This window comes from Trachurus japonicus, chromosome 1 (assembly GCF_045865225.1).
Source record: "Trachurus japonicus isolate A0001 chromosome 1, Traja_1.0".
Taxonomy (NCBI): Eukaryota; Metazoa; Chordata; class Actinopteri; order Carangiformes; family Carangidae; genus Trachurus; species Trachurus japonicus.
The window spans coordinates 38,750,573-38,763,939 of NC_140907.1; the positions used below are offsets into that span (position 1 = coordinate 38,750,573).

Sequence of the window (13,367 nt, forward strand, 5' to 3'; positions counted from 1 at the left end):
CTGGTGCCACACTGATGTGAAAAATAACAGGAAATAAAAGTTACAGTCAGAGAAAAAACCTTTATGAAACAAAGACAAAGGACATTTCTAGATAATAAAGATGATGTAATGATTAGTCTTGATGCAGACAGACTGATACCTGCTAGAACCTACAGCCAATCAGAGAGAACCACTCTCCTATTATTGGGGCGGCAGTGACTCAGGCGGTAGAGCGGGTTTGTCCAATGACCAGAGGGTCGGTGGTTCGAATCCCGCTCTCTCCCAGTCTCTGCCGTAGTGTCCTTGGGCAGGACACATCACCCAACTTCCCTTGTGTGAATGTGTATGAATGATCATGGTGGTGGTCAGAGGGGCCGTTTGGCACATTGGCAGCCACGCTTCCATCAGTCCACCACTGGTGTGAATGTGTATGAATGAATAATGGTTACTGCATGTGCTTTGGGTATCGGGTATCAATAGAAAAGTGCTATATAAATGTAATCCATCATTATTATTATTAGGGCCACGGGCCATCGCACCGGGCACTGGCCCCTACAGCTATGAAATAACAGCAGGGGCCAGGGTACCGCAGCCAATTCGTCTACCGGCGGCGGCGGTACCACTACCGGCATACGGACTGCCGGTACCGGCGACGGCAGCGGGCAGCAATGAAGCCCGGTAGCTACTGACCGCGGCAAATTCACATGCTACTGCCGGCTTCATTGCTGCCCACTGCCGTCGCCGGTACCACCGCCGCTGGTAGACCAATTCGCCGCGGTACCGGTGCTGTCGCCGGTGCGGTAATGTGTGTTTGTAAAAGTGTTTTAGTTTCTTGTTAAATTGTTTTCTGAAATGTACATTTGTTTTGAGACTTGTAAATGTGTAATGGTAATGTAATTTTGTTTTATGATATGTAAAAATGTTTTCTAAAATGTAAATTTGTCTCAAGCTTTGTAAAAGGGTTTCGGATTTTGTAATGTTGGTTTGCACCTCCAGGCCACCGTAGGCACCTGAGTATTTGTCAGACATGCTTTTATCTTATGAGCCAGGTAGACCCCTTGGGTCAGGGGTCTCAAACTCAAATGAGCTGGGGGCCACTGTTGGCACTGTCATCTCAGTGGAGGGCCACTTCAGTGTTCGAGACGAGTATAAAAAAAAATCACAAATATTTCTGAAAACGGGGTTAATTTTCAAATATTGTTTGATAATTAGGGCTGTCAAACAACTCAAATTTTTAATCGTGATTAATCTCAAATTTTTAAATTTAATTAATCGCATCTTTTTATTTTTTGCTTGAAATACCAGCAATGATCTGGACGTTTCTTATGCTTTCCATGCTTCCCAAACACCATTTTCATGGTAGCCTATTTAAAAATCAGCTGTCAGAGAGAGAGAGAGCAGCCTCGTTTGGTGAGAAGTAGAACAAGTTCTCTAGTGTAGGAACATGAGGAGAACAAACATGCAGGTTTTCTGTAACATTATAAGAATCTAAGTTTGAGACTTCTGCCTTATATCATCAGCAGCAGGCCTTCTGACTGTTCCAGGGTCAGCACGAAAACTGGTGAGGCTGCCTTTAGTTATCATGCTCCAAGATTATGGAACAGGTCCCCTTGCACATCAGATGCGCCCCAACATTAATATCTTTTAAGAAAACCCTGAAAACATTCCTTTTTAGCTGTGTCTTCCAGTAGTATTATGCTTTTATTGCTTTTAACTGTGTTTTTATTTTATTTTATACTTTTTTAAACTTAATTATTTATTGATTATTTATAGATTTTTATTGTTTTTATTGTTTTAACTGTGTTTTTATTTTATTTTGTTTATTTTTATTAATTTTTAATATTTGGTGGCCCATTATTATTGTTTTTGTTGGTTTAATTGCCCTGTGTAAAGAACATTGCGCTTCCACACAAATGAAATGTGCTATATAAATAAAGTTTGCTTGCTTGCTTTTATAAACATTTCCCCAAACTTCAACACAGTATGTCAAATATGGAAATATAAGAGAATAATATAAAATACCCTTTCCTCCTATACCCTCCCTCCCTCCTCTTCTCTTCCTCCCCTCCAAATATCAAGAGAAGTAGTTTGGTTTGGTTAATTTAATTAGCATTCAGAAATCAAAAAGAAGTAAACAAATTACAAAATGTAGAAAAACAATACAAAAAAAATATACAAACTAGATGACACTGTTATGTTTTTCACTTACCCTCTTGATCTGAGTCCGAGCTTCTTGCTCTTTTACCAACTCGCCTGAAACAACCGATTTAAAGACAGTTAATATAAAAATCTGTTACATCTGTTGTATTTTTCTCTGTGTTTTAACTGAAGCTCAGCTCATTTTAAATGACATAAACACTGTGATCTTACTGTGGAGTTGATGATCCAGATTCATGGCCGACGTCGTCCCTTTGTGTTGCTGGTGGTTCAGACTGAGCTGCTGACTCTTCACCAGGAAGAGCTCTGTAATTAATTAGTTAACAGTTTATTAATAGTTGATCACAGGTGATGTCATCACCTTAAGACAGGACAGTTTTCATCAAAATAATGGTTCCTGTCTGAAATGTGTAATTTCTTTCAGTTTATTGGGAAACTGTGTTGAGACATTAATGTAACTACAGTTTTGTTGCAGAACCAGATTAAAACCATATGTACGTACAAGTCATCCTCTTGTGGAAATAGAAGATATCTGACAATCCAATATGTATTTTAACCCCCTTATATAATATGTGTTTAAAGCAGAATTATTTAAAAAAAATTCTCTCCAGGTATTAATATGGAAAATGTGCGATTAAACAGATTGATCAACAATATTGTCTTATTCTCTGTTTTATCCTGAGGCTCAGTTTATTTTAACTGACAAGTTAACGTCATAAACAGTGTGATCTTACTCTCTGGTTGAGGATCCTGGTTCATCTGCAGACAGCTTTCTGGAGGCAGCGACCGCCTCCTCATCCTCATGATCACTCATCTTCTGGTTCGTCTGAGGAGTTCATTAGGAACACTCATATATATTGTATGATTACACAAAACAAGACACTGAGGGTCACAAAAAATGTATATCTATATCTATATAATAAATCATAATTACTCTTATTTTTTGACAGATATTGCAATTGTGATGTGCAAAATTCAGTTGAACTTTTCATTGTCTTGAACCAATCAAACATATTTCCTTTATGTCTGGAAAATATGAACTCTTGAAAAATCTACCTATTTATAAAAACCAAAATACAAGTTAAAAATTAGAAATTTGTATTTGTGGATAGCAGAACACGTTTTCTAATCAAGGAATAATTGTAGATCTGTGCATTTACAGGTATAATGAGGCAAATCTAACCCCATAGTCTAGGTAGCCTATTTATAGCTCTGTAATAACTCCTACTTTCGTGGAAAAGACAGTTATCATTTTGTCCAATAATTAGTTATTTTTGGTCAAAAATATCAATAGACTGTAGCTAAATAACAGAAACATCTCTGTATAAATCAACTGCAGTCCAGTAGCGCTGATATTCTGATGATGTGGAACTTAGTTTCAGTTTCGTTTTCTCGCCACCATTCATTTCGTCCCTTTCCAGTTTCGTCAATGTAAGGCCAATAATAAGGCCAATTCCGCCATTTAAACGTTTCATCAGTTCACCCTCTTGCTACATACCGAATATTTATGTTTTCAGAGGTAAAACTACATTAAAGTGACGGTAGAGGAGCGCGGATTAGATCACGGTTAGAGGACACACCATGGATGTATTATATTGTAAGTAGCCTAGGCCTATATAGTAGTATTTATAACCCTTAATAATAGATCCATGGGACACACCCAGTGACGGGGAGACAGCCGTTACTCTCTGAAGTATCGACTGAATGACACTTTCCCACGCACCGTTAACGTCTGTAGTGGAGTTTTCCACATAGACACATAGTAAAAACCACCGTTCTTCCTCCTCCTCCTCCTCCTCCTCCTCCTACCTAGACAACTGTCAGCGCACATCTTAAAACATGAAATGACTTCAGAAGTTGTAGGATTCACCTACCTGATCCTGTTCAGCGTCCACTCATCTGCTGCTGCTGCTGCTTCCTCCTTTCTTCCTGCTATCCAACTTCTCCACAGTCTGACTCTCAACTCCTCCCATCCCATCGTGTAAAAAATAAAAATGTAACACCAATAAAAGTCTTGGTTTTGCCTTAATGGAGAAAATCTATTCCAAAAAATGTTGTCATTACTGTAAGAGAGGTGCGTGTTGTTGTTGTTGTTGTTTTGCATATTTAACTTAACTCCTTAAAGGGATAGTTCACCCAAAATTCAAATTTCACTCATTATCTACTCACCCTCATGTCAACTAAGAGCTGTGAGAATTTTCAGAGTCCTCCGTTCCTTCTCTGAGTTACGGGGGGGTCTGCGCAGCAGTATTTGTCCATATAATGGTTGTGAATGGACACCAGAGCTCTTCGTCCAAAAAGACACACCAAAAAACATCCAAATACCTCCATACTGCTCGTCTGTAATGTCCCTCTTGTATTGAAGCCCCGACATGAGAAATTGTTCCGCCGGTCAGTGCAAATCACGTGAGATTTGCACTTACACAGGCAGAGCAGTGAACTGAGACACTGGGAGCTTCCGCTACAAACAAGCTTAAAATATAGACTTATTTAATTTTTTTCGGAACAATTTCTCATGTCGGGGCTTCAATACAAGAGGGACATTACAGACGAGCAGTATGGAGGTATTTGGATGTTTTTTGGTGTGTCTTTTTGGACGAAGAGCTCTGGTGTCCATTCACAACCATTATATGGACAAATACTGCTGCGCGGACCCCCCCGTAACTCAGAGAAGGAACGGAGGACTCTGAAAATTCTCCCAGCTCTTAGTTGACATGAGGGTGAGTAGATAATGAGTGAAATTTGAATTTTGGGTGAACTATCCCTTTAAGAAATAGATCCGTGGTCTGACCGCGTTAAAGGGATAGTTCACCCAAAATTGAAATTTCACTCATTATCTACTAGCAGTGCATGATGTCCATATGACGGTTGCAAATGGATACCAACTGTCTTCGTTACAAAAAGACACACCAAAAAACATCCAAATACCTCCATGCTGCTCGTATGTAATGTCCGTCTGAAATGAAATGTGAAATTGTCCCGACAGAAATTAAATAAGTCTATATTTCAAGCTTGTTTGTAGCAGAAGCTCCTCTTCCCGGTTCGTCAAGCTTCCGCTACAAAACAAGCTTGAAATATAGACTTATTTAATTTTTTTCGGGACAATTTCGCATTTCGGGGCTTCAGTACAAGACGGACATTACATACGAGCAGCATGGAGGTATTTGGATGTTTTTTGGTGTGTCTTTTTGTTACGAAGACAGTTGGTATCCATTTGCAACCGTCATATGGACATGCACTGCTACGCCGAGACCCCCTGTAACTCAGAGAAGCCACGGAGGACTCTGAAACTTCTCCCAGCCCTTAGTCCACATGAGGGGGAGGAGATAATGAGTGAAATTTCAATTTTGGGTGAACTATCCCTTCAACCAGAACGGGAAACTGAGTCATTCAGTGAGTCGTACCGTGAAATTAACTAATTATTTCGTATTTGTCTGTTCATAATTTGAAAAAACAACTATGCCGAATTTACCTTTAGTAGTTTTAATTTGCTGTGAATTATTGGATATAGTACTAACAAGTGCCAACAAATTACTTTGACACGGAATACAATTTCAAAACGGGATGTTTCTCAGGCAAGTTTCAGGGGAGTGTTGTTTTCAGGCCCTTTTTAATGGACGTTTACAGCCACCTGTTTAGATCACATTTAGGAATTATACATGTTTTTTTTTCTTCAGAATTAGGATACTGTTTGTAATTTATGATTTCATGAATTTAAGTTTTTTTGTCTGCCCTTAGTGCCTGTGCACGTTAATTTTGCTCAATGTGAAAAATAGCCACAAAATATGTAGTTTTAACAGTTTTCACGTTCAAAAAAAGAACAATGATAATTGTTATATTTATTATTCATTCACTTAATTATTTATTTCTTGACAAGAAGCACATAATCTTGGATTTATTTTAATTACAGTATATTTAATCAGTTTTTATGGCTCAATCTCAATGATGTACTCAAGGTCTTTATTGACACTTATTCATACCATCATGTCTGTCTCAGGCAAGTTTTAGTCTGGGATAAGTTCTTTATGACTAAGACCTTGATTATTCTGTTTCCTGAAAGGGAGATTTCCCATCTAGACCACATTGGACCAGGTCTACGTCTCGGACTACTACACTAAAGACTTTTAGAAATCTGGACTACATTATTAAACAACAACTATAGAAGGCTGTGGTGAAAGCCTGGAAAAACATCACAAAAGAAGAATGTAAAAGTTTGGTGATGTCATGGGTTTTTAACTTTAATCTACTTCAAGCCAGTTTGTTCCTGTATAATTGGCTCACCTTAACAAACGAGGCTGTCTCTTCATTTGCTGAACACAACTCAATGTAAATACCTGGAAATAAGATCTGAAATACTGATCTCTTGTCTCATGTTCATCTTTTGATGTCAAACCCAAATTTTGTACCGATACTGTTCTCATACATTTAGAGAGGGCAGAACATAAAAACACATGTTACATTTTACTTACAGACAATTTTATATTCAAGTTGATAAAAAAAAAAAGATATAGAAAAATATATCAGAATATAGATACAAAAAATCTCTCATAAAAATACAAAATGTGACAATCAATTCAAGTTAACTGATATGGAAGAATAAAGCCAACCATCACAGGTTCTACATACATTAACCCTCATACATGAGGTGTGCCACAATTCACTGCTCTTTATTCTTTACAAATTACAAAAATAAACTAATCCCACAGTCAGATTTACATGTTGTCTGGGAGAGACAGTGTGAAACAGTTTGGATCAATGACCTGATATATATGTCATTATTTACATTTAAATGTACGTAATTTCAGCCAAGCATTTTATCTCACAGCTTTCGGAACAGTCACATTTACCTTATGGTTTAATCAACAGCTAAATGACAATTATCAATCCAACTAGCTACCGTGTTAGCAATAAGCATAAAGTGACTCGAAACCGTGATCTGTGAGGTTTTTGATCCGTTGAAGCCCTATATTCTAACATTTCATTTCTGTATTATCACAGAGGAAACGGAACGGAAATGTGCGTTCACCTGAGAGGGTTACAAATAAAGTCTCTGATTATGTACAGGATTAAAAATGCATTGGTGTTTCAATAGACATGTTTGTCTATACATGTTATATGTTTGGAACCTGTACCAATAAGCTGTACTGGAAGCAAATTCCACCAGCCTGGCTGTGTGGTCATTAAAAGAATCAATCAATCAATCAACTCCAGTTGTTTAGAAAGAAATTTATCCACCTCACAGAAGGTTTCGATCAGAAGTCTACAAGCTGGATCTCCTTTCCTTAACACCATGTCGATCAGCTTTCGTGCTTCGTCTGTCTTGAATTCAGCTGGGACCCACTCCTTTTCGCTGTCATTTATCACTTCGTTTTGCAGAAGCACATCCATCAGGTGTTTTAGGACAGGAGTGGACACTCTGGCAATGAAGTCTGTCCGAACTGAGAACAGCTTCTCCTCGTACTTCCCTCTCCTTGGTAGACTTTGCCCACATGGATCAGGACCTGGAAGATAAGGTGGGAAACACTTTAACTAGGTAGCTAGATGGGGACTTTTTACATTTTAATTTGGTGTTTTGCAGAGCTTTGTTTAAACCATGTGGGGAATTTTAGTTGTTTTTTTGAGCAGTGCAGAGCTCTTTACCTCTTCCTCCTCCAGCTGGTGAGTCTGGTTCATGGGTTAGTGACAGTTTGGACAGGGCAGTGACATAAGAAGCTGAACCTGAACCAAGAACAAATGATTTAGTTTGACAATATTCAAAAATTTGCATCAATAATATTAACTCAGAATTAACTCGACACCATGGGCCCTAGTTTCCTAGACCGGGCGAAGTCTAAGCTCAGCGCAGCTTCGCCACGCCAACTAGGCGTGTCCAGGTCCATTTCGCAAGTTTGCTGGGCAGCGCAGTCCGACTTAGACCAGCGCAAGCCCTCCCCTCGTCCCTCCTACCGGCGCAAACGGCAAAGGGGGAGGAGACAGGGCGGGAGGGAGACAGGAGGAGGAGAAGTGGGATTAACACAGCCGATTCGGATCTTCACCAATCAAATGAGCTCCTCTCCTCACCTTTAACTGCGCCGCGGGCGATGCGCGCTGCAAGTTTGTCATTTTATACTTGGACATGGATGGAGGAGACAGCGACGCCAGAGGCCGAACCTCTCCCAGGAGGAAACAGCTGTTTTGGTCCGGAGGTCCGAGCTCAGAGTGACCAATAATGAGTTTACTAATATCCTTAATCAGGTTTGATCTGATACACTGAGAACCCCTGCCCAATGTAAGAAACAACAACTAATAAACTAATAAAGAAACTCACCTTTATTCAAACCCTGTGTAAGAAAGATGAGAGGTGTGCACTAATCACAACATGAACAAACACCATGGTAACAGGGATGGAATCAGCGTAAAGGACGCTCTCTCTCTCTCTCTCTCTCTCTCTCTATGTGTGTCTGTCTGTCCGTCTCTCTTTTTTCTCTGTGATAGAGATGCTGAGTATACTGTAGTAGGCTATATACTGACTATCTGATACCGAGGCTGTTGTGGTGGGCTAAGAGAGATGATGATTTGTGTTTTGTTTTTCATTACGGCTGCGTGATGCGGTCGCTCGCCTGCTAATAAATCAATAAGTAAATAAATAAATAAAGGGGATCATCACAAGGGCAGAGTGGTATCTCAACACGGCAGTGACATGCAGTCATCCACCCTCAGTCCTGCTTTTGGGACATCCACAGCTGCTTTTCAGTGCCAGTTCGTGCCTGCTGAGTTAATTCAGGTGGAGTTTCCATTACGCACCGACAGCCTTTGATCTCTGCTTTGATCTGACGTCAGATGTGACGGGACAATCTATATAGATATAAATTCACTGTTGATTCCGTTAGTTGCATTAAATAGTGGTTATTGTGGTTATTTATTGCATCTAAATGTGCCTGGAACTGTGGAAACCTGCCTGTGAGGTCTTGGTGACGTGTGTGCACTGCGCACCTGGCAGCCAAACTTCCACTGCACCTGCTGCGCTTCGCCCTGCACTGAGAGTAGACCTGGTTTGAGGTGGTGAGCTTTCAGCGCAACCTCGCCGGGACATTTTCGCACGAAACTTCCACTGCGCCAAGCTGAATCTGTGACACCTCCCCCTGCTGCGCTGCCACACCCATCTCAGCGCAGCGCGATCTGCCAATCTTCCAAACTGACCTTGAGCCGGGCTGCGCTGGTCGAAACTTGCATTACACCGGCTGCGCTACCTTGCGCCACCTGCGCTGCGCCACCAAACTAGGGCCCATAGAGTGTGTGTGAGTCATCTGCATACATTACCATTCTGGCCTTGGTACATGCAAGTGGAAGATCATTTGTGAATATGGAGAAGAGCAGAGGCCCAAGTGATGAGCCCTGCGGAATTCCACTTGATAGATGTCCTGTGTCTGATAAGCTGCCATTAAAGAAGACCCTCTGCGTCCTATTGGTCAAGTAGCTCTCCATCCATTCTAAGGATGGCTGAGTAAAGCCATAGCACTTTAGTAGCACTTTAGTTTTGCCAACAACAGACTATGGTCAATGACATCGAAGGCAGCACTGAAATCCAGTAGAACTGCCCCCACCATTTTCTGTTGGTCAATGTCATTTAACCAATCGTTAGTCATTAATCATTAGGCTGGAGAGATTATATATCCCTTCTGACTGGGAGTGCCTCAGGATCACCCAGGAGGCAATAGATGGACAGATAGATAGATAGACCACGACATTACATGAACTTAAAGGGATAGTTCACCCAAAATTCAAATTTCATTGCACTGACAAATTGCACCCAGTTCATGGCTTCGCCAGTGTCAGTTCAAATCGCGCGAGATTTGCACTGACACAGGAAGAGCAGTGAACTGAGACACTGGGAGCTTCCGCTATAAACAAGCTTAAAACATATACTTTTTCGGAACAATTTCTCATGTCGGGGCTTCAATACAAGAGGGACATTACAGACGAGCAGCATGGAGGTATTTGGATGTTTTTTGGTGTGTCTTTTTGGACGAAGAAAAGTGAGCCCCGTTGGCTACCATCATATGGCAATGCAGTGCTGCACGGAGCCCCGCTATAACTCAGAGAAGCCACGGAGGACTCTGAAACTTCTCCCAGCCCTTAGTCGACATGAGGGTAAGTAGAAACTGAGTGAAATTTGAATTTTGGGTGAACTATTACTTTAACAACAGGGCTAATGGTGCAAATAAACTTGGTTCTCTAGGCTCCTAGTGTACTCACATCTCTCTTCAAACAGGACTGGACGTAGTGCTGGTTCACTGGGTGGAGGTTGACTTGACTGGGAAGCTGAACTTGAGGCTTCTTTTAAACCCGAACCAGAAACAAATGCTAAGATAGGGAAGCATCAAGTCTGAACTTCTGAAGGAAACTTGTAACATATATGCATCTATACACGTATAATGTAGAGCAAAATTAATTATGGAAATTAAACAGCTATGAATGATTAAATGAGTGTACGAGTAATTAAAGACAGAGGTTTTTTACCTGTTAGTTCAGCTTTATACTTCCAGACACGTCTCTTCTCTTGGTCTCGGACTTTGACAACTGCTGACTTTTTTTTTGCTTTCAACCGAATCTCAAACGTTGGGTGGTAATTTGGTCCATAGTTGAAGTCATATAATGCATTCTGTGAAACATTAACAATGTCTCATGTTACTTACCTTATATTAAATGACTATGTAAAGTTAAAGCTGTAATAATATAAATGTTCTACATTTTCTACACACTTTGCAGTCAACTACATTTTAGCTTCTTCAAACTCATTGTTTCTGGCCAGACCTGTAATCATGAATGTCCATGACTCATCATTATTGGTCAGCCAAATGCCACATGACCGTGTCAGAGTTTCCCATTGGCTGATAATAGAGCCCTGCAGTACTGCCAACATAATCCATATTAATAATGAAGCACATTATTGAATATTAGTAGATGAAGTCTGCACAAAACATCTCAACTAAACATTTGTTCAGACTCAGACCACCTATTACATTCAGTCCATCATCCTTTTGGAGGACAAACTGAGACAAGTTTTACTTGACATACTCACCTTAGGTTGCACTAAATAGGCCTCAGGACAGACCACACTGTAGATTTGGTTTCTAATGAGGTGATAGATGGAAGGGGCCACAATGTACTCAGCTTGTCTCAGTTGGTCATTCACCTTCAGGAGCATTAGAACAGTTTTATGAGACAGTAGCTTAATAACACAAAGAATCCAAGGTAACGATTAACCCAATCGCAGTAATTGCAATCGCAAATCTCAATATTTAGGGCCCGAGCGACGACAAGCATCGGCGAAGGCCCTATTAAAATTGCGCTGTTTATTATTCTTACGCAACTTCATGCCCCAAATTCGCCACTTTCCCATATTCGAAAAGTCCCAAATTTTTTGCATGTGGGAGCGGCCTTCTCCGAAATTCGATATTTTGGTGGCGCCGCACATGGGCGGGGCAAAATGGCGAAATAGCGCCCCCTACAAATTTTCTCAATGGCCTCGCCATTCGTCTCAGAGTCCTGCAACGGGTCGGATCCCTGCGGGTACCCCGCAAAAACGCGCAAAAACGGTGTTCAATGGGTGGATAAACTGTCTTGTGTAAATTCACGGGTGGAACTCACATGAACGCGGGTGGGTACGTGGGTGAATGTGTGTAGGGCTACAGAGAAAAACTCACGTGCAGCTGCACGAGCCAGCGTAGCAAATCATTTTTTTAAATGATTCGGGAGATTTCCTGATAGTAGCAACCATCTTGATGTAAATAAACAATCTTTGGCCGCTCATGTGACCGCTCACAGCTTTCCCATTGGATTGGGCAACGGGTCGGGCAACAGGTCTTAATTTTGACGGGCTGGTTGGATCCGGGTTGAATTAAAAAATAATCACGGGTGACGGGTCAGGACACGGGCTTAAAAACCTACGGGTGTGGCGGGCGCGGGTTTCCAAAATTGGACCCGTGCAGGACTCTGATTCGTCTTAGTTTGTCATAGGCACGAAATTTGGTACACATATTTATCATACCCAGACACACAAAAAAGTCTCTTAAGGTCATGGTGAAATCCCAACAGGTCAGCAAGTCAGCTATTTTGATTTGAATTTCGCTGATGGCGTCATTTTCACCATTTCCACACGTCGTATTTGAACAAACTCGTCCTAGGGGTTTCACTTGATCGTCTTCAAATTTGTTTTACAGCATCGAGACCCCATGGTGATCTTATCTTGTGCTCTACAGGTGTGTAGGTCATAGGGCGTGGCTGCTAGGGCTCGATGAACTTTGGCGACTGTTTCGGTGCTCGCCATGTACATACGAATGGCTCTCACGCCCACATACTTCATCCAATCAACTTCAAACTTGCTGGACATGATGATGGCTCTGCCCTGAATGTCCCGATATATTAACTTCCCACGTAACTCATAGCGCCCCCCGGTGGTGACAGGAAGTGAACTAAAATTACTTAACCCTTTAACTGCCCGCTCAACCATTTGGTTGAGCTCATTTTGGGTCACTATATCTCAGTGAGAGGAGTGCCTAACTTAGTTCAACCTGGTTTAGCCATCTCTACCACTTGGTTGAGGTACGCTATGCTAAAGAAATCCAGTAGAGGGCACTGTGTTTTTAAATAGTATTCTTCTTCACACCCCCTACAACCAGGAAGTCCGAAACACAAAAATCACCTGCAACATGTTCACTGTTTTCAGTGAAAATTTGAAAGGTACGGATAGTTTTCTTACATATATGTGTTTTAGAGTCCTTACTAAACATAATTATGTCACTTGATGTAATCTTAGAACCTAAATTAAGTGTTTAATATTTTTTTTAAAACATGCTCAACCAAACAGTTGATCTGTTGCTATAAATATGAAACATTAAGTGTTATTACAGTGTTATAAATAATGAATATGCTGAGATATATTTTACAAAGTAATTTTTGTTACTTTCTCAGTTGATATTAGTAAATATGCTAAAAAATCTAAAATAAATGTGGGGAAACATAATTTTGACAAATAATTCCCTTTTAACTAAATGACAGAGGCTGGTATACTATTATTACGTTTTTAATGATTCATTTATTAGGGCCACGGGCGAAGCCCGGGCACTACTGTTATTGTGTGGATTTTTTCTTCTTCTTCTTCTTATTTTTCCACTTCCGGCCGACTTTCGATTCGCTACAAATTATATAAATTACAAATTATATATCAAAACGTGCGTCCTGATCGGGAT

The 13,367-nt window shown here is 40.6% G+C and overlaps 1 protein-coding gene and 2 long non-coding RNA genes across 3 annotated transcripts in view; all 3 read right to left on the reverse strand.

Moving 5' to 3' along the window:
* Positions 1–13,367, reverse strand: part of LOC146992559 (caspase recruitment domain-containing protein 8-like) — a 134,208-nt gene that overhangs the window by 76,559 nt on the left and 44,282 nt on the right. The gene's annotated exons all lie outside the window — the stretch shown is intronic.
* On the reverse strand, positions 2,189–4,076 carry LOC146992562 (uncharacterized). The gene is made up of 4 exons (XR_015036646.1): positions 4,011–4,076; positions 2,871–2,962; positions 2,350–2,442; positions 2,189–2,232 (listed from the first exon to the last, which is right to left on the reverse strand). It is a non-coding gene; the product is annotated as an uncharacterized LOC146992562 (long non-coding RNA).
* LOC146992563 (uncharacterized) lies at positions 7,590–10,462 on the reverse strand. The gene is made up of 3 exons (XR_015036643.1): positions 10,372–10,462; positions 7,777–7,854; positions 7,590–7,637 (listed from the first exon to the last, which is right to left on the reverse strand). It is a non-coding gene; the product is annotated as an uncharacterized LOC146992563 (long non-coding RNA).